This window comes from Odontesthes bonariensis, chromosome 11, assembly GCF_027942865.1.
Source record: "Odontesthes bonariensis isolate fOdoBon6 chromosome 11, fOdoBon6.hap1, whole genome shotgun sequence".
NCBI lineage: Eukaryota > Metazoa > Chordata > Actinopteri > Atheriniformes > Atherinopsidae > Odontesthes > Odontesthes bonariensis.
This window is the reverse complement of record NC_134516.1, coordinates 13,207,733-13,226,155: the sequence shown is the minus strand read 5'-3', so window position 1 is coordinate 13,226,155 and position 18,423 is coordinate 13,207,733. Positions and strand designations below refer to the sequence as shown.

The following is an 18,423-nucleotide window of genomic DNA, read 5'->3' as shown; positions in this document are numbered from 1 at the left end:
ATTCACAGAGCAGCAGGCAGGTGCATTTGCCGACGTTTGTCATTCATTGAGGCTCGAACTGACAAATGCAGGAAGTGTACAAAAATGTTTCACCCCGGCGCTTTTTAGCAGCCGTCTCAAGAAGACGAGGAAAGTGGTGTGAGAAGAGCATGCACCTTGCCTGCGGAGCGGAAGTTCCAGTATAGATTCGTTTCTGGTGTTTAAATACATTTAGAAACCGTGACGAAGTGAGGCGCGTGTCTGAGCAACACCTGTCAGCCTCTTGCGGGCAAAATGTGGCATACAGAGCCATCAGTGGGTTAATACACCTAAGCTATTATTATTGATGGTTAATTTGATTTCCCATTTAGGAGAGCTCATGTTCAGGGTGGTGAAAATAGTCTGGGTGTTTGCTGATAAGATAGGAGATTAGTTTATTGTTGTTATTAATTAGTGTAAAATATTGTCATCAATCAATCGGTATGCGGTGTCTAACCCCTACCAGCAGAGGGCTCGTTCGCTACACTGTGTGTGCAGGGACAAAGGAAGTCTCGCAGGAATACGTTCCGAGAACGAGAACACACACGTGAATGTGAAAGACGCTGTGTGTGACGAACGGGAATAAATAAGTTTACCTACTTTTGCTCTTTGCAGGTAAGAAGGGAGGGTTAGAAGGGTGTAATTGATGTGTGAATCTGTTATGTGGTATTTTATAATCCCGGTTGGACTTTGTGATTTTGTTTATGAACGTTACTTGTTCAGCGAACGTAACGTACTGAGGATGGCTGGCCAGTGGTTAGTGTTGGTCGCCTAGCAACCTCGAGCGCGCGTGAAGCTGGAGAGTAGTAGGAGTTGATCTTAAGAGCCCGCGCTGCTCATGTTTAGTTCATGGTTTAAGAAATAAATAAATGATTAATTTGGTTAATATGACAATGTTTGGGAGACGTGATTGACTGACTGTGTATTTCAGAAATAAGTTGATATTGAATGTACTTGATGAAACTGGTTTTTGAATAGTGATGTAACATACATAATTATTTGTTTTGATGTTGGTACAGATGTTATTAGAGAACGAGAACACACACGTGAATGTGAAAGACGCTGTGTGTGGCGAACTGTAATAAATAAGTTTACCTACTTTTGCTCTTTGCAGAACAAAATAAATACAACAAATTAAATGTGTAGTGGAGGCAGTCTTCACTCTGCACCACGCTACAAAAACATGAAGGCAAAAACATCTCCCGCCCCCGACAGTTTCGGGATTCTTCTCTTGGATCCTTCAACTTGAAGATGAGCAGCTGTCCTGCTCTCAATGTCTCGCTTGCTTTCTTTCCTTCTCTCTGTCCCATTTTGCTAAAGAGCAATTAGCCTATTTGCGGCAAAGATGTAAAACGCAGGGGACCGCGGCCGGCTCAAACGGAGAAGCACAGTGGTCTAGTTTGACAATGCACAGATGAGATCTCTGCTGTGCTCCATTTATTGGAGAAACATTTGTTTCAACGAGTCAGATTCAGGTTGGTTAAGAAGAAAGTTAAACCACATACGACTTTCCTGTTTTTTCAATTCCATCTTCTTAAAAATGATGAGAAAAGCCCCCCCGGCTCGGACTAAAATCAGATTAATTTACTGTCTGCAGACGCGTTTCTTCACGCTTTGCTGTAAAAAAAACTGGACCCCAAAAGATTTCAGAAAAATGTCCACTGAGTGATCATGTTTTTAAGTGTGGGTCTGGGTTAATAGTTGGTGGCCTACTTCCAGACGTATGTGGTCCAGCACTGACAGTGTCCCACTTTACAAGTGCCCTACATGTGTGGAACATCTGGAGCACCTGCAGTCTTGGGGACAGAGGAGCATCTACCCGATTTACGTTTGAATTTGAGTTTGCGTGAGACCGTGAGCTGCTTAACACACAAAAAAGGAGGCTGTTCGGACTTGAAATCTCCGCAGTTTTTATTCCAACCAATCCCTGGTTAAAAGCTTGAAAATTGCGCCGCTCAGCTCCGAACACTTTGCTCAAAGTCGATGAGAAAGCGACTGAGATTGACGGCTAACGGAGCACTGGAACTGCACTCGTAGCCGCTGTGTTTACTGTTGCTGCAGAAGTGAACACAGAAGACGAGCTGGAGCTTTTCTGTGAATGATTCGTCCTGACAATTAAGAATGCCAACATTTGACCATCGTCCGAATGCACCAAACAGTTGGGAAGATTACGATTGGCTGCGTGATTTTCTGTGAGTTATGACGTTTTTCCAGAAATCGGAAGAGTGAAAAAGCCTTCGGGTCGAAACTTCTTCTTCCCCAGAATGGATTTTTGTTCAGAATGTTGTAAAAAATGTGGCCTGATTGGATAAAACCAACTTTTACCTGAGGAAACTCGCTTCACAAATCTCAATAAAGACAACATTGGCTTTGCTGTTAAATTCAGAAATTCTTTTGTTCAATGTTGTGTTTTTTTTACGGTTTTGTGTTGCATTTGTTATGTTTGGGAGTTTTACGTTACATTTTTTGGTCTTGCATTGTGTTCCACATTTTTATCTTGTGATATTTATATATTTATTTATGCATTTACTCATTATTAGTTCTTTTGATTTTAATTTCGTCTTTGATCTGATTTTGATATTTTGATGATTTTGGTTTTGTCGTTGTTTTCTCAGCTTTGCTTTTTCTTTTGTTTAAGTTTTCTCAGCCTTGCTTCTGGTTGCTAGTTTTGTTTTTGGTCTCGTTGTTGTGTATTTCTGATGTTGTATATCTATGTGTACAAACAGCAGTGGGTTGTCTTTCCAGTTTAGGCTACTTTTATACTTCCACACCACCTAGCCCATAAAGACCTGATGCACCAAGGTGGGTGTACCTGTTCCCACATTTAGCAGCCCTTCAGCTATTAATAAGTTAAATAAAGCAGGGCACAACAGGTCTTGGATGTGTGTGTCAGTATACCCGCCTGGAAACACACAATATAAGCTTCCCATCAAATATTTACATAACTTTTTTACAGGCAATTTGTCTATGAGATATATTTCATTTATCGTTTGTAGAACTTTGTCTTGGACTTTGTAGGACTAGTTCTTGAGTGACTTGGCTGCTGGTCGATTGATCGAAACAACTCAGAATCTGTTATTCTGATAAATCTGTAATTCCTTTATGTTGTGTTAGATAGAAAAAAACTAATCTGCAGTTCCTCCTCTTCCTGAGGCCATCACATTAAACACAATCAAATAAAAAACTTTAACTAAATCACCAAAGGGAGACCCAACAGACAAATTAAATACTACAAAGCAGTTCCAGCATCCAAACTGTGACAATCTGCTGGTTTTCTTTACCTCGTATGAAAGCAATTAGAATACTTAAAAAGTCTGTAATGGAGACTTCCGATGTCCTGTTTTTGTACCCTTCTATCTTCAACCAGGCAAACTGATATGAAATGTGTTCAGTAAAATTAATCACAAGAATACGGAAGCCCAGAGCAGACGTGGTATGTATAAACGTTTTTTTGATGGTTTTCTCGAGATAATTATGTCAATTTCAGTTGTCAATGAAAGGAGGGTAAACATGGGTACACCTTTGCCAGAAATACATATAAACACATATAAACAGGGGCGGACTGGGGAGAAAAAGTGGCCTCGTAAACCATTGGTAAATTAACTCGTTATCTCGAGAAAACCATCAGAAAAAAGTTTATATGTTCCACGTCCGCTCTGGGCTTCCGTACAAGAAAACGTTGTTTTTTTTTTTTGTGGGTGTAAAACGAAGACTGCGGCAGTCAGTGAGGCTCCAGCTGATTTATGACTGAAAACACAAACACACAACAGATTGAAGCGCTCAACATGTCGGCCTTGGCCTCCTTGAGGAGCAGTTCAAATACAAACTTGTGCAGACATCATAAAGCACTGCTAACCTGATTAATGATGTGATTAGCCAACACTGTCAGTATTGTTTCTGGTGAAGCGGAACAATAAAGCCTTCATTATAAAGCAGAGGAAGGGTAGAAAGTTTAAGAGGACCTGCACTGTGTCACACAGTGTTTATAGTAATTGATGTGGATGGAATAAACCAGGTCACCCCGTATTATTAAGAGTAACAAAGATGAATCAAGCTGATCGAAATGCAGCCTGTAAAAATCAAAACGGCCCCGAAAAATATGCTTTATGATTCCCCTAAATCTAGGAAGCCGCACAGCGCAGGATATAAGGTTTGCTTTTGTTCCGCTGAAGCGCTGCTTTGACACCTATGTTAAATCGTAAATATAATTTCCTGTTTGCAAAAGAATAGACAGAGCAAGTGACATCTACCCCGTCGAGCTGATGTGGAAAAACCATTTTCTTTTTTTACGATTTGAAAACACCAACAAACACCAAATATAGTACGTTTACTGATATGAAAAAGTGTTTCTGACAAACACGAATACACAAAGGAACATTATCAGGCTTGAGATATATCTCTGGTCTTTGTTTCCAGACCTTGAAGGAACTTTCCACCCTCTCGGCCAACTGAAGTCACTTTTTCCATACCCGAAGCCAAAGAAGCATCCCGACCTCAGAGGGCCAAAGACGTGCACCTCCCCACGATGTTTCTCATCATCGAGGTCACCCAGAATATTTACAGACCTGACCCGCGGCTTGATTGTTTATTCTGTCAAAACGATTCATAACCAAGAACTGGTCGAATACATTTTCGGCGCCGTTTTAGGCCTTCAAGGAGGAATGATGCCTTTTAGAGCAGAGACGCAATCTATAAACTCTTTACTATTTTATTTTTTCCCCCCTCCACTTTCAGTCAGAGTCCCTGCTACAGATGCCAAAGACCGATTTAACATTTTAAAAATCGATAAACTAACGCAGCGGGAGCGGGAATTCACCATCCAGCCCGGTTGAAAAGCAGCACACACTGAACCCCGCTGAGGGGGAAAAGCAGCCATATAAGGCAGCTCCAAATTTAGCCCACATGAGTTGTAAGAGTGTGTAGGTTTGTGAGTCACATGAACTGGGGCACGCACACACACTCGGTGTATCCTAGCCAGAGCTCCTGACACATTAAACCCAAATCCAAGACTCACTAAGTGGATTTTGGTTTATTAGAGGCATGAAGAGGCCTAACGCTCCATTAACAGCTGCAGTTATAAACAGCCTTAAAGCGCATTAGACACGTTTTATTCTCAAACATTTACACAAAAATCATTCCATTTAACAATACATGCTATTCGCTAGGATCTGAATCATATGCACCTCTGTGGTTTCACATATTTCACAAAGGATGGAGGGGTGGGGGCAATACAAGGTCACCTTACCTTTAGTTTGTTTCTTTAAATGGCGACAAAAGCCTTCCAGTGAGTAGTGTTGGTTTCCTAAACCGTTTAAGGTTTTCTCTCTGAAAATTGACCTCAGCATCACCAACTCTTCTTTTTAATGATGGAATGGATAAAAAAAAAAAAAAGAAAGGCGTCCAAAGACTTTAGCTCCCTTGGTGGACCCGTTTCCCCTTCTATAACTTTCCCATTTTGTTTACACTCGCTCCAAACTTTAGACGCAGCTGACGGGGAACAGCCGGCGTCTTTTGCCACACTCGGAGGTCACATAAACCTTCCCATTGTTTCCACTGACGGCTCTCTTGTTGGGGCCGTGTTTCCTGTCAGTCAGCCAGATGCAGCCGCTTGTTTCTTCTCTCTTAACCGCAGGCTCGTTCGCATTTTTGACTTGTATTTGTTTTAGAAATGCAAACTACAAGCTGATCCCATAATTTCTTTTCCCTTTTACTACATTTGAGCTAAAAAAATCAATTTGAATTGAATTTTATGAGGTTTTGCACAACTGAACATCTCCAGGATTGACGATTGACTTTCTGTCCACGAGTCTGGAAAATGTCGTCAAGTTCAGCAAGACACGACCCCAGAGTAGGACCTGTCGCCTCGCTGATTTGTGCAGGGAGCCGGTTTATTCTGGTTGAACTTTGTGGACCTGCTAACATCAGCCTCACGGTCTCTGCGTGCGTATTTATGAGCCCCTGTGTGTTTACAGCATCCGTCTTTGGTTTCATCCTCAGGCAGAAAAAGACTGATTTGGGAACAGAGAGCAGAGGGAGTTGACCATAAATGGTGAAACCCACATTTCACCGATTCCTCTCTGCCAGGAGAGCCGGGACACACCACACGCCTTTGAGTGAGAATGCACAAATGTCTGCTCACATCTCAGGCGACGCTTTTACTCCAAATTTGGTTCTTCTCTGATGCTTTTACAACATTTGATTGAATAAAGCCAACGTATCACTTTTTCACATTACATTCACTGTCACCATCTTCTCGGTTCAGCTCGTTTGGGACATTGCAACAGAATTTAATTTGCTTCTTTATTAAATATCACGGGACTGAAAATTCCAAGAGGCCGAGCGCTGATTTAAACTCTTTTTTTGTTTTACGTCACCAGAAGCCCAACAGCCAAATATAATCAGAGAAGCGAAAAAAGAGATTCGAACCTCCAACAGGAAGCAGGAATTATAGCATTTTTGTTTGTAGCTACACCCAACTAACCTGGTTCTCACGCAGATGGATGTTTCTCATCCATCTGGAATTTTGTCGGTTGCCTAGCTGTTCTCTGCTGTGAGTAGGCGGGGGTTGTATTCAAAAACCTCTCGAACCTGATTGGAGAATTCAATGTGTGTGTCACGTACTACTTCGACCAATCATATCGAAAGCGGACGTGACGCGTTGGAGCGCGACCAGTCTCTCGGTCTGTGGTGGAAAATAAACAAAACACAACAGCAGCGAGCAAAGCAGGAGCTAGCAGCAGCTAATCTGTTAACACCCCGCCCCACGATTGTGATTGGATCTAGGCATAGAGGCGGGCCCGTTTATGGGGTAACCGAAGACTTCGGGCTCAACAAGGCGCGTCCAGACCCTCGTGCGAGCTCACGAAGTGTAACGAAGATGCACGAAGCACGAAGGGTCTGCGTGAGAGCCAGGCTAACACCCAACAGCCTCTCAGCGAAAATAAGATGGCTCTAATGACACGATTTCGCTGTTTATTTCCAACCCATATCCAAGCCGGCCTCACTTGGAAAGCTTGAACGCTGCGTTCATGTGTACGTACAGTCTCCTCGCGGTCTTGTGTGAGTTTGCCGTCAAAGGGAAGCGAGGATCTGGTCGCCGGGGGGGGGGCTCTGTCCGGGGGCTTCCTCTGCTGTCTTCTGGGGGGATGCGTGGTTGTCCCTATGGTGGGCTTCCCGGGTTCTGTGCTCCTTGGAAGCTGTTGGTGGCCTGGGTCTGGGGGCCCTCTCGGCCTGCTTCTGATTGCTGGGGGGTGGGGATTGTGGCCCTATACACTGATATTTAAGCATGGTTATTATGTGGGACCATCTATGTGTATTGCATGTTCATGCACACACACACACACACACACACACACGCACACACACTCACACACATTCATTAGCCCAGTAGCATGCTCACTAAGCAGTTGTTGTGCTGTCCTGTGGTTTAAAGGGGAACTGTGGTATTTTCAACATTAAGCCATTTTCGTTGCGAAAAGTTGCTTGTGTCGTGTTTTATTTGGCAGCTCGTTCATGCTCGCACTATTTTCTTAGCGGTGGCGGAGTAATATCAACGAACATCCAGTACAAAATGTCAAATAAAACACGACACAAGCAACTTTTCGCAACGAAATTTGATATGGATTACCAGTGGACACCAGTAACTAATCCGGTGAGTTGATGATTTTGAAAACGGACATTTATGGTGCTTTTACGGACCTTTTAGGACATGCACATGACTTGCCGTTCTGAAGCAGGTTGAGAAGAATCAAAATTAGGCAAATACCGGAGACAGCAGTAAACATCAAAAAAGCGGTGAGGGGGGTTCTAAAACATTGCAGACGACTCAGAAAAGAGGCTTAATGTTGAAAATACCGCAGTTCTCCTTTAAGGTCACCTGTGTATTATATGAGATTGCTGCTGCTTGTGTTTTTTTGTTTGTTTGTTTGTGTGTTTGTTCTCTGCTTGTCTGCCTACAGGTGCTCCTGGTGCTTCTAAGGTTGGATTCCCCACAAAAGCCGTGAATCATCTTCAGTTTTGTTTTTACAGGTGTAGCAGCTGGTTGTCTGATTTTTCATTGTTTTTTATGTTTGTTTCTTCATGTTTCTGTTCCTTTTTTCTCTTCTTCGCTCTCCCTCTCTCTCTCTGTCCCCCGGTCCGGTACTATTATCATATCATGTTAAATATTGTAACAAAAAAAAAAAAAGGGAAGCGAGGCTTCTTCTCAGGAGTTTCAATCTGAGATCCTTCCTTGTGCTCCACAATAAAAGAAACCGTTTCATCATTTAAGGGACAAAAACAGACTTCCCGCACAACTCCTTCAATATCTAACAAAGTGATAAGTCTAAAATGCCACACAGACGACCTGATTTATGAACATTTGGGTCGTTTTCTTTGGCGCCACATTTTCTCAACATGGCGTCCGTTCCTTACTGCGCTGCAACGCTACTGATGTGTCAAGCATATGCACGCCATCCATTTCAAGAGCTTTACTCTACTTATAGAGTGTAGCTGGTGAAATGCCTGTAAAGGACAGTGACTTGGTATTGGTAGATGCTCAATCTCAAACCACTCAGACTGGTAGCGGGAGGACAAGATCTCTCGGTCAGGACATGCCTACTTCTTCCGATCGCAACTAAAGCTGCACAGGCCTCCATTTAAGATCCGCCACCGCTGACATGAATAATAAAGCCGACCTTCCTACGGGGTACTTCCGGCGGTGCGTTTTCACTGCAGAGGACACGGTTTCGGAAGCCTCTGCTTTTGGCCGCGACTCCTCTTCAGTCCGCACTTCATTCTTTTTCTGCTTCCTACATCACAAACTAATCTGCATGACACAAAGCGCCAGACGGTGCCCACATCCCTCTTTCGGGATTTCGGGATGTTACCTCTTTCAATAACAGCAGATAAAAGTCTATGCAGCCTCTAAACATCCTCAAATTGTAATCAACAGGAGCAAAAAAATAAAAAAAATCTGCTGATAAATGACCTTCAATACTGCCCTGTAAGACACGGCCTCGGGTAATTTATGAGTCCATCTGTCCTTTTTAATCCAACATTTGGCTGTGCGTCTGTATCCTGACCGAGTGCTTTTCTGACACGTGTGTTCGGTTAAATACAGTTTACAACAAAACACGTTTATTCCATAAACAATCCTCTTGATTCTACACAACATAAAGCCTGCACCGCACTGCCAAGTCCAGCCACGACACAGAGCAGAGCGGGCCTATTAAAAGATGATTCGATTTAAGGAAGAAGTCAGATGACATCCACGATCCTCAGATCCTCACAACCATTTATCAACCCGCCATCATTACCAACAAGGAAGTTGTTTGGGTTGTCCTTCTGATTATTATCATCACTGCAGGTATTTCTTAAGAGTTTAGTAGATAGTTGAGTCACGAACAAACATGCAACGATTTTTTTACTATTCTGAAATTCAACAGCATCTCGAGCAAATCTGCCACATGGCTCTGACAACGTTCTGTCATGGGGGGACAAAATTCTGGTACCCGAAGCTTTCTGCTTTCCGTTTAAGGACATCGGCGGCGTGCAGGTGCAGTCTGTGTGGAGACATGAAAGTAAAGCCCAACAATCTAACACGAACATTACATGCAATGTTCCCTCTAAGCTGCTCGCACATTCTCAGCGCACAAGAAAATCTATGCAGCGCATAAAATAAAATTCATCATAAACGTATTAATTAATATCTAATACTAGACCTAATCTAATTAATTAGACCAATAATGTGTTTTTCTGTACCATTTTTCAATGTAACGCAATGAGTGACAGGTGTTTAGCCAATGATACGATACGGTTTACTTGCGCTATGCAGCCAATCAGAGCATTGATAGTGCTTGCATATGTACCCTGCCCATACGCGCCGTGCAGGTTAGCTAGCTAACAACAGTGCGGCAGAGTTAGGAGTTATGAGACGCCCCTTATCATGGCGAAACGAACGGGCGGCGCCAGCGACACATCCACTCACCAAGCCAAAGTAAAAAAGAAATGCGGTTCTTTTAGGATGGAATGGCTGTCTGAGTGCAAACAGATGAACAAGCGGTGAAACTGGGTGAGATTTTTTTCTTTTTCGAGAAAGGTCTACTCTGCAAAACATGCAGGCTGCAAGCCTGACTCTCACAGATAACATAACATACTACACATCTAATGAACAACAAGATTTTTGTCTTTTTCATTTTAAGTGGCCCAAATCACTTATATTAAAAGTATACGAATGAAAATTGCTGCTGTGATTTGATTCTTTTAATAAGCCATGTAACTTGCTATGATCCAAGGTTTTGAACAGGTGTGATACTGGTGTGTGGCCACAGCGTGCACATCTGATGTTGCTCACAGTGGTCCTCAGTGTGCTCAGGGAGCTTGTGTGTATGCCCAGACACATGAAAAATTAGAGGGAACATTGATTACATGTGACCTTTTTCCTCCAATGTTCTCGCTTACATGCGGCTCGCGTTAAAGCCTGTCACATGTCACTGACCCGCAGCGAGTCCCGAGGAAGGTTCAGGATTAAATGAATGCCTAATAGTAAAGAATGCCAGTGGAATGGTGGCGTATCTTATTAAAAAAAGAGCCATTTTCTCACAGTGTTTACAGAAGCAAATGTGATGAAAAGCGAAACGCTAATCAGCTGATTAGCCTTTGGAGCGTATCACAGCACATTTTTTAAATCATCTTAAATCATGTTCCGAGTCAGAAATGGGTAGGGGATGACTGCGAGGATGCAATTTGTGCGATTTCAAAGAAAGCAGAAGCGCTGACTGTACAATTTCCGGGGCACAACAGCTGTAACGTGCAGCGAAATCGTGATTCAAGAACCAATGAATCATAGAGGAAGAAAACAAACGCCTTTACTTTAAAGCGGTTGTCTTCGGATCTTCGAGGGCGGGTCGGACGCCCGTAGGATACAGCGATGGTGCAGGTTTGTGCGATGAATGTGTACTCACGGACTACTGACGAGATGAAGGAGAAGACAAAGTAGTCCGATCCGTGGTCAGAGGAGATGACCTTTCAGACGAGGTGGCAGGAGCTGAAAAAGAAAAGAAAAAAGATTTAGAAATGTCAGAGAGGCTGTGGGGTTAACGCTGGCTTTTATGGCTCATTATAGGTTTGTTAGTCCACATGACGTCGGCTCATTTTTACGGTCAGACGCAACAGATCCAGCCAGTGTTCGTCCCTCTGGCCACAGAACGAAAAACACACATCATCCCTTTCTTGTACATACTTGCCTCCATGTTCCTCAACAGAAGCAATGACAGAGCTGTTCCCTGTGTGTGTGTGTGTGTGTGTGTGTGTGTGTGTGTGTGTGGACTCGCAGGGACAGGCATTAGAATAAAGCATGAATAATTTCTTTAGAGGGAAGTAGCAGCTGTAGCCCTTTCACATGAAAATGAGCATCAGCCTCTCTCTCACACACACACACACACACACACACACACACACACACACACACACGTCTTTTCCCTCTCCCTTCACCAACGCCTAGTTTTCTGTTCACTAGCATTAATTTCTAGGTTCTGGAGTAAAAATAACATCTTTTCAGTGACTTTGCACCGATAAGTCTGTTTAAGAGTCACGACATGAGCCATTTTAACTCATCCGCCTGCTGATATCTGCTGCAAACTGAGGCGATACGAGTTCTAACGACGCCTGAAGGCAAAGCTATGGACGCCTTCTTTTTTTATTTCGCCTTTTCCACACCCGCAGTGGACATAAATGTTATGAAAGCTACGCACCGCTGATTTGACTCAAAGTCGGACTTTCATTACACTACTGCACGAGAAGACGAGCGAAAAGGGAGAACACAGACCAGCCTCCCACGAGAAGCGTGTGAAACGGTCTCTGTCTTGAACAATCATCACTTCCTTCTGATGTTTAAGGAAGTCTCTAAAAAAAAGCAAGCAGCAGCTTTCAGTCAGAAACGATGCCAACACCAATCTACCCCAACTCTATACTTTCAACATATCCAATGCCTTTATGTTAATAAGTGCATCTATGTGCATTAAAAACCAGGGGTGGAAAGTAACGAATTACATTTACTCTCGTCACTGTAATTGAGTAGTTTTTTTTGTGTACTTGTACTTTTTTGAGTAATTTTTTAAATTAGTAATTTTACTTGTATTTAAGTAAATATTATTGGAAGTATTTTACTTCACTACATTTCAAATAGCTTCCGTTACAAAGTAAAAAAAAAAAAAAAAAAAGTATAACTTGCGCTTCGTCTGCATACCAGTAACTGTCCATCTGATTGGCTCTGGACAACTGCAGCGCCAGAAAGTGCGAAGCGTCGAAACGTTGGTGCCACAGAGGAGCTAGCTCAAAGTTGATGGAGACACGTGTATCGATGGAGAAGGGTCGAATTTGGAACACAGAGACATGCACAGAGAACGTAAGGCCAATCTTGGCCATACTAAGAGGACTTATTTGAGTTCAAGTCCGCGAATGACAACAATTTCATCATGCAGTGTCAACTTTGTATGCCGAAAGCATGGATGTATTATATTAACCGAAAGAGACGAAGCTATCCACCTACAAAAACTCTGCTTCAGAACCTGCGCAAGCATTTACAGTTCAGATAACCTCACTTGAAGCTAAATAACGTTACATGCAATTAATCATTGATCCATTCAATTAATAACTTTACTCAATCATGGTATATTAACGTCAGTGTTAGCAGCCAGCTTTACAGTGCCAATTAACGTTAGCTAACTTGGTAGTAAGCTAGTAAGCTTCATTTTAAACAATCAAATTTGACTCATTTCTTAATTTCACACAAATTTATGCTAATATTGCTATGATATGCGTTGATAATTGCTTATGAGTGTATTATAACACATCGGAAAATGCACCAAAAAGCTATTAAGTTTTGGCTAATAAAAAATCTTCTATTGTTGTTCTATTATTGGGTCTCTTTAAAAGTAAATCAAAGAGTATGGTCTCCACTGACCTCGTGGCACCACAGAAGCGGACCCTGGAACCAGAAAAAACCCCAAGCAAGCAAAAGTTGACAAGGTTCTGATTAACTTCATTTGTGAAGGCCTTCATCCATTTGCTGTGGTTGAACAAACTGCTTTTAAAGGGATACAAGGTAGTTTAGCGGCAGTATAGCGATCTCTATTGGTCAAACTGAAATTCTACACTGTCGTAAAAATGCCCACCTGTACACATCCACTAACTAACCATCGTGGCGAATGCTGCCGTTGTGTTATTTAGTCAGTGCAGTTAGGTCATCTGATTCACAAGTGTAGACTGCCCACGTAAGATACTATAATCAGAGATTTTCTGTAGAGAGAACTCAAGATAATATGCTATAATACTGTTGCTGGAGGAAGTGGCCGGGGACAGCTCGTCTGGGTTTCTCTGCTCAGGCTGCTGCCCCCGCGACCCGACCCCCGGACAAGCGGCAGATAATGGATGTATGGATGGATGGATGGACTGTTGCTGATCTTGAATGGGATTCTTCCCTCATCATGGTGTATTCGTGGAGTGATTCCTTTGTATTAGCAGACACTTACAAAAGTTACATCTTAGACAGATGTGCGCAGGCACTACCAACACACGCCGCAATAAACGCAGACTAGCTCTACACTGTTCCGATTACAATCACAAATTAATCAATTTTCATTTGTAGATAACAATTCTTGTTCGGATCAAAACGCTATTCTTATTCTAATCAGATCAGTCCGTGTATTTCTGAAGCTAGCCTACGTCTCGAACTCAAGAGGAATTGGAGCACCATCATCAGAAGGGCCAGGCTAACCTGTCTCTTTACGATCTAAAACACAGATCACTATGGTTGATGAACAAGATCACGCTTGGAGAAATTTCACAAAGATGGGAAGTGCCAACATCGAACGTTTCATATTCAGTCTGTGAAAGGCAGAATATGAAACGCTTGGTGTTGGCTCTTCAACGCAAGCGAACACATAGCTACAACTACAGCTAGCATACAGTACCTAGCTAATGCCGTAAACACAAACGACTCTTCTCGCGCATCACGACACTTCAGAAGCGGGTCGCTCCTGCCGAAGTTACATATGGGATTTTCAGCATACAGACCCCTGTTGGGAGCGAGACAGGCTTCATTCGCTTACTATTGACTTGTTTAACCTTTGTTAAACTCCTGAAGGCTATAATTTTAGGTGAAAATGCTACCTAGTGCCCCTTTAAAGAACTAAAAAAAAGAAGTAACTCAGTAACTTTTACTCTGAGTACATTTTAAATTAGCTACTTTTTACTTTTACTTAAGTAAAATTTCATCAAGGTAACAGTACTTTTACTTGAGTAGATTTTTTTGGTACTCTTTCCACCCCTGTTAAAAACTCACCCGTCTCTAAAAAAGCCACCTTAATAAAGCCACCTTACATAGATGGATATTTAATGGTGAAAAATGAAGCATGTTTTTCAGCCTTGATGGGAGAAAAACAATAAAAAAAAAAAAAATGACAAAAGAGGAATAGACTGACAAGTCTTTCATTGAATCAAAATGTCAACATGCCTTTAGGGGATTTCCTGCCTTCGAAGCTGCAAACGTCCCACTCATGCATGCACTTACAGCAAATGTACAAAGTTAGTGCACAAGGGCGCATTTTCACACACTGGCCACTTCTAGACGAAAAACCACGATCACTAGAGAGAGAGAGAGAGAGAAAGAGAAGAAAACCAGCCTGCACAGCGGTGCCTGAAGAGACGCACTGAAAGCCGAAGATAACCACTGGGGTCAACTTACAAGTTTCTCTTTGACTGTAAGAAAAATTAACTGCAAGCTCAACTTCCTGCAACAAGAAGGAAGGGATCGATGATGAACTTCAAGCCCGATGTATGAAAACACAGAGTCACCAACGCAGTGATTTGTTGTAAACTTTATGTGTTAGAAATCGAGGGGGTGACGGGAAAAAAAAAACTGACGAGAGACAACGGTGAAGACTAGAGAATCTGCCCATAAGTCACAATTCTGCTCGCATTAGAACACAGGCTGCAAAGTGGATACTACTGTATACTATACATTTCATCCATGCTTTTTTTTTTTTTTTAATAGAACAAAAAGATGTCAGCACAAACTTGTCTGTGTACGACCAGAAAGTCAATTTGGAACTTTGTCCCTGTTTGGAACCGATTTCTGAGCCCCGGGAACACCAACAGCCTTAAAATTTAAGATGATTTTCGGTCCTCACGATAATTCGTTGTATCCCAGAAGCTTTAGATCGGAGTTAACTCTGCTCTATCGGACGGCCCTCTGTTGTACATCACGCTTAAAGATTTAGAATTGTTCGACTTTGCTTTAAATCCAGTGGCTGTTTGTCTCGTTTTAGCACTGAACATGATGTGCCCTGATGATGAAGATGATTCGGTCTCTTCCAGGTGTTCAAACGCCGCCGTCTGCGGCGCTTGCCAAATCGGACATTTGCTTGCCTCACCGGTCAGATGCAAAGTGTTTCACATCACGGGGGTGGGAGGTGCTCCCATTAAAGACACAAGCTGTGGGACCACATTTGTTTTAAAATTTCAATATCCAAGCGTGAGTCGAGCGCCCGGTTGTGCGGCCCCTGCGAGATTCCCAAAGAAAGAAAGAGTTTTGTCTTCATTTGGCACCAGCGAACATCACATCACCCCAGTTCTCAAGTCTTTACGTTGGCTCCCGGTCAGATACAGAATAGATTTTAAAGTTCTGCTACTCGTCTACAAATCACGGAATGGTTTAGGTCCAGAATACATGAATGACATGCTGGTAGAGTATAAACCCAGTAGAGCTCTGAGATCTGCTGACTCAGGTCAGATAGTGGAGCCCAGAGTTCAAACTAGACACAGTGAAGCAGCTTTTAGCTGTTATGCTGCTCACAACTGGAACAAACTACCAGCAGAACTGAAATCAGCCCCAACGGTGTGCTTATGGTTGAGTTAATATTTTTCTTTTTCCCCTCTTCTTTGATTGCTTTTAACTGCGTTTTAATTTTTATTCTATTTTTTTTTCTCTTTAAATTGCTTGTTTTCAAGCTGCTTTATGCTGTTCTTTTAAATGCCTCGTCTTTATGTAAAGCACATTGAGTTGCCTGTGGTATGAAATGCGCTATATAAATAAAGATGCCTTGCCTTGCCTTGCCTTGCCAGGGAGGCTTCAGACTTTTGCACCCGGCCCCCGACGTGCCTCTCGGCTGATCCGATCACAAACGTTCAGCGCTGGCTGCTATTGCGATCTCCGCCATGTCTGTGTGAGGTGTGAGGGCTTCCTGTCAGCGTAAAGCATGATGGTGCATATCGAGCACCTCATCGTGGCATCAGCACGTCGGGGCGATGAGCAGAAGGCAGACTGCCTTTACACACAGTCTCACAAAACACACACATCCCCGATCCTCGCTCTGTCTGCAGCGGCTGGATGTAAACAAACTCACGCTGCAGACGCCGTCACGAGGCAAAGACACTGCAGCTGTCTCTCCTCTTCCCTTTACCGCTCGCTGCCTCCCATCCCCTCGAGCCGATTAACTCTCTCTCTGCCTGGTCTGCAGCAAAAACTGGCAACACGGCCTCGTGTTTGTCATGTTTAGCCTCACGGGGCGGGTGAAATAAGGTCAGTTCCTTTTTCTACGACTGCTGGATTTGACTACATTGCAAAATAAAAATCGCAAAACTGGTAAATATGTTGTGAGGTTTATGTATTTTTTCAGGTACGTTTGCTGATCGGGAAAGTGAAGGAGAAGTCAGAGCATCAGTGTGTTTTGATCTGAGGAAACTGGACAAATGGGAGGAAATAAAACCTGCCTGCTGCAGATGAACTGTATCTGAAAGGGATGTCCACCAGAGACCTGACACAGGAGCCGAGAGTCTCATCAGAAATGGGCTCCATGGAAGGGTGGCTGTCAGGAAGCCATTCTTTAGGAAGGCAAACAGGGAGAAAAAGGCTGAGGTATGCCAAATGGCACAAGAGGTGGACTGAAAATCAGTGGCAACAGGTCTGATGGAGGGATGAATCCTCCCCAGAGCCCGGACCTCAACATCATTAAAGCAGTGTGGGATCATCTTGGCAGAGAACGGAACAGAAGAAGAGCTCCGGAATGACCCTCAAGAAACCTAGAGAACAATCTGGCGATTACCGGCATCCTTTTTGAGACAATAGCCGCATTACATTACGGTCATTTTGCAGACGCTTTTGTCCAAAGCGACTTACAATAAGTGTGTTCCACATCAGCAGGCAAAAGAACTTCAGGTCAAAAGAAGGAAAGTGCATTTCCTTCCAAACCAAACAGCTAAGAGCATAACTAGTGCTAGAGTAAGTGCGGTAAGTTAGGTACCTAGACAAATGGGAAGACAATTTAGGGAAACAATTTAGCCGCATTCGGAAAGAGCAGTTCTAAGAACGGTCCTCCTCAAATTTCGTTCTGATAACTGTCCTTCCCCAGCGGAACCGTTTCAGTCTGCATTCGCACATGAGTCTGCCACAGTGACGTGTTACTGTAGCGCCACATTCAACAACAAAACAAAACCCGTGAAAAGTAAGGAGAGAAGAAAAAAACATCACCAAGAAGCTACCGTGTTCATGGTCTGCATGATGGTGATATTAATCATGGACGATCACATCGGGCGTCTAACTTTGAGGCTGGTAGAGCTCACAGAGAGAGTCAGGATCGAGCGCAGGCCGTACTTCTTCGTTTCATGAAGGAAGGAGAGCAGAGCGCCGCAGACAAAGGAGAGGACGTGTAAGTTTAACTTATTAAACACGCGCCGGTTGTGTCCGTGTTGTATGAGGAAACACTTCAGCCGTGACAACATGACAAGGGGCGTAGCTACCGACCACCATACACCTACATCAGATGTGTTCCTATAGAACCCAGAAAAGACCCAGCTGAGGAGAAGGAGCTAAAATGGTTATAGGAACTGAGGGCCATGGTCTCGAGTTCCTGTATGTGCGAATGCAGGAAAAGGTTATAGGAACTGCCAAAGGTTCCTACAGTGGGAATGCGGCTAATATACTGATAAATTTCTACCACTACATCATGTTTATATGAAAACATTAAATGTAAACCAACATCACAGGACGCAGCAGGCAGGGAACCTTTACACCAAAAAACACCAACACAAATCAGAAAGTTGTCCACTGCCATGTTGACATGCCAGCTCCCCCTTTCAGAGCAGAGAGGGAGGACGGTGTAAAGTGCTCCTTAATCACATACACAGGTCATGTTTTCTCCCGGAGAGAGTGTGCAGGCGGCTCGTACCCACAGGGGGAAGAGCGTCACGTTGCCTGCCACGCTCCGTGTAGCGGTCCAGCATCTGCAACGGCACAAACACAAACACACACACAGCACGCGCAGGTTTCACTCTTGTTTCTAAAGCTTCTCTACTTTCCCCTGCGCTCATAAATAATTAACGGATCTGCTGCATTAGAGCCGCCAGAGCCTCGGATCGAAGCGTTCA

General features: G+C 43.3%; 1 protein-coding gene across 16 annotated transcripts in view; it reads right to left on the bottom strand.

Annotated features, from left to right (window-relative positions):
* The window catches only part of LOC142391656 (inositol polyphosphate-4-phosphatase type I A-like), a 45,410-nt gene that overhangs the window by 24,426 nt on the left and 2,561 nt on the right, over positions 1-18,423 (bottom strand). For all 16 annotated transcript variants that reach the window (XM_075477592.1, XM_075477600.1, XM_075477598.1 and 13 more), the window contains exon 2: positions 10,962-11,044. The gene's annotated coding sequence lies outside the window, so the exon portion shown is untranslated. The remainder of the gene's footprint in view (positions 1-10,961; positions 11,045-18,423) is intronic.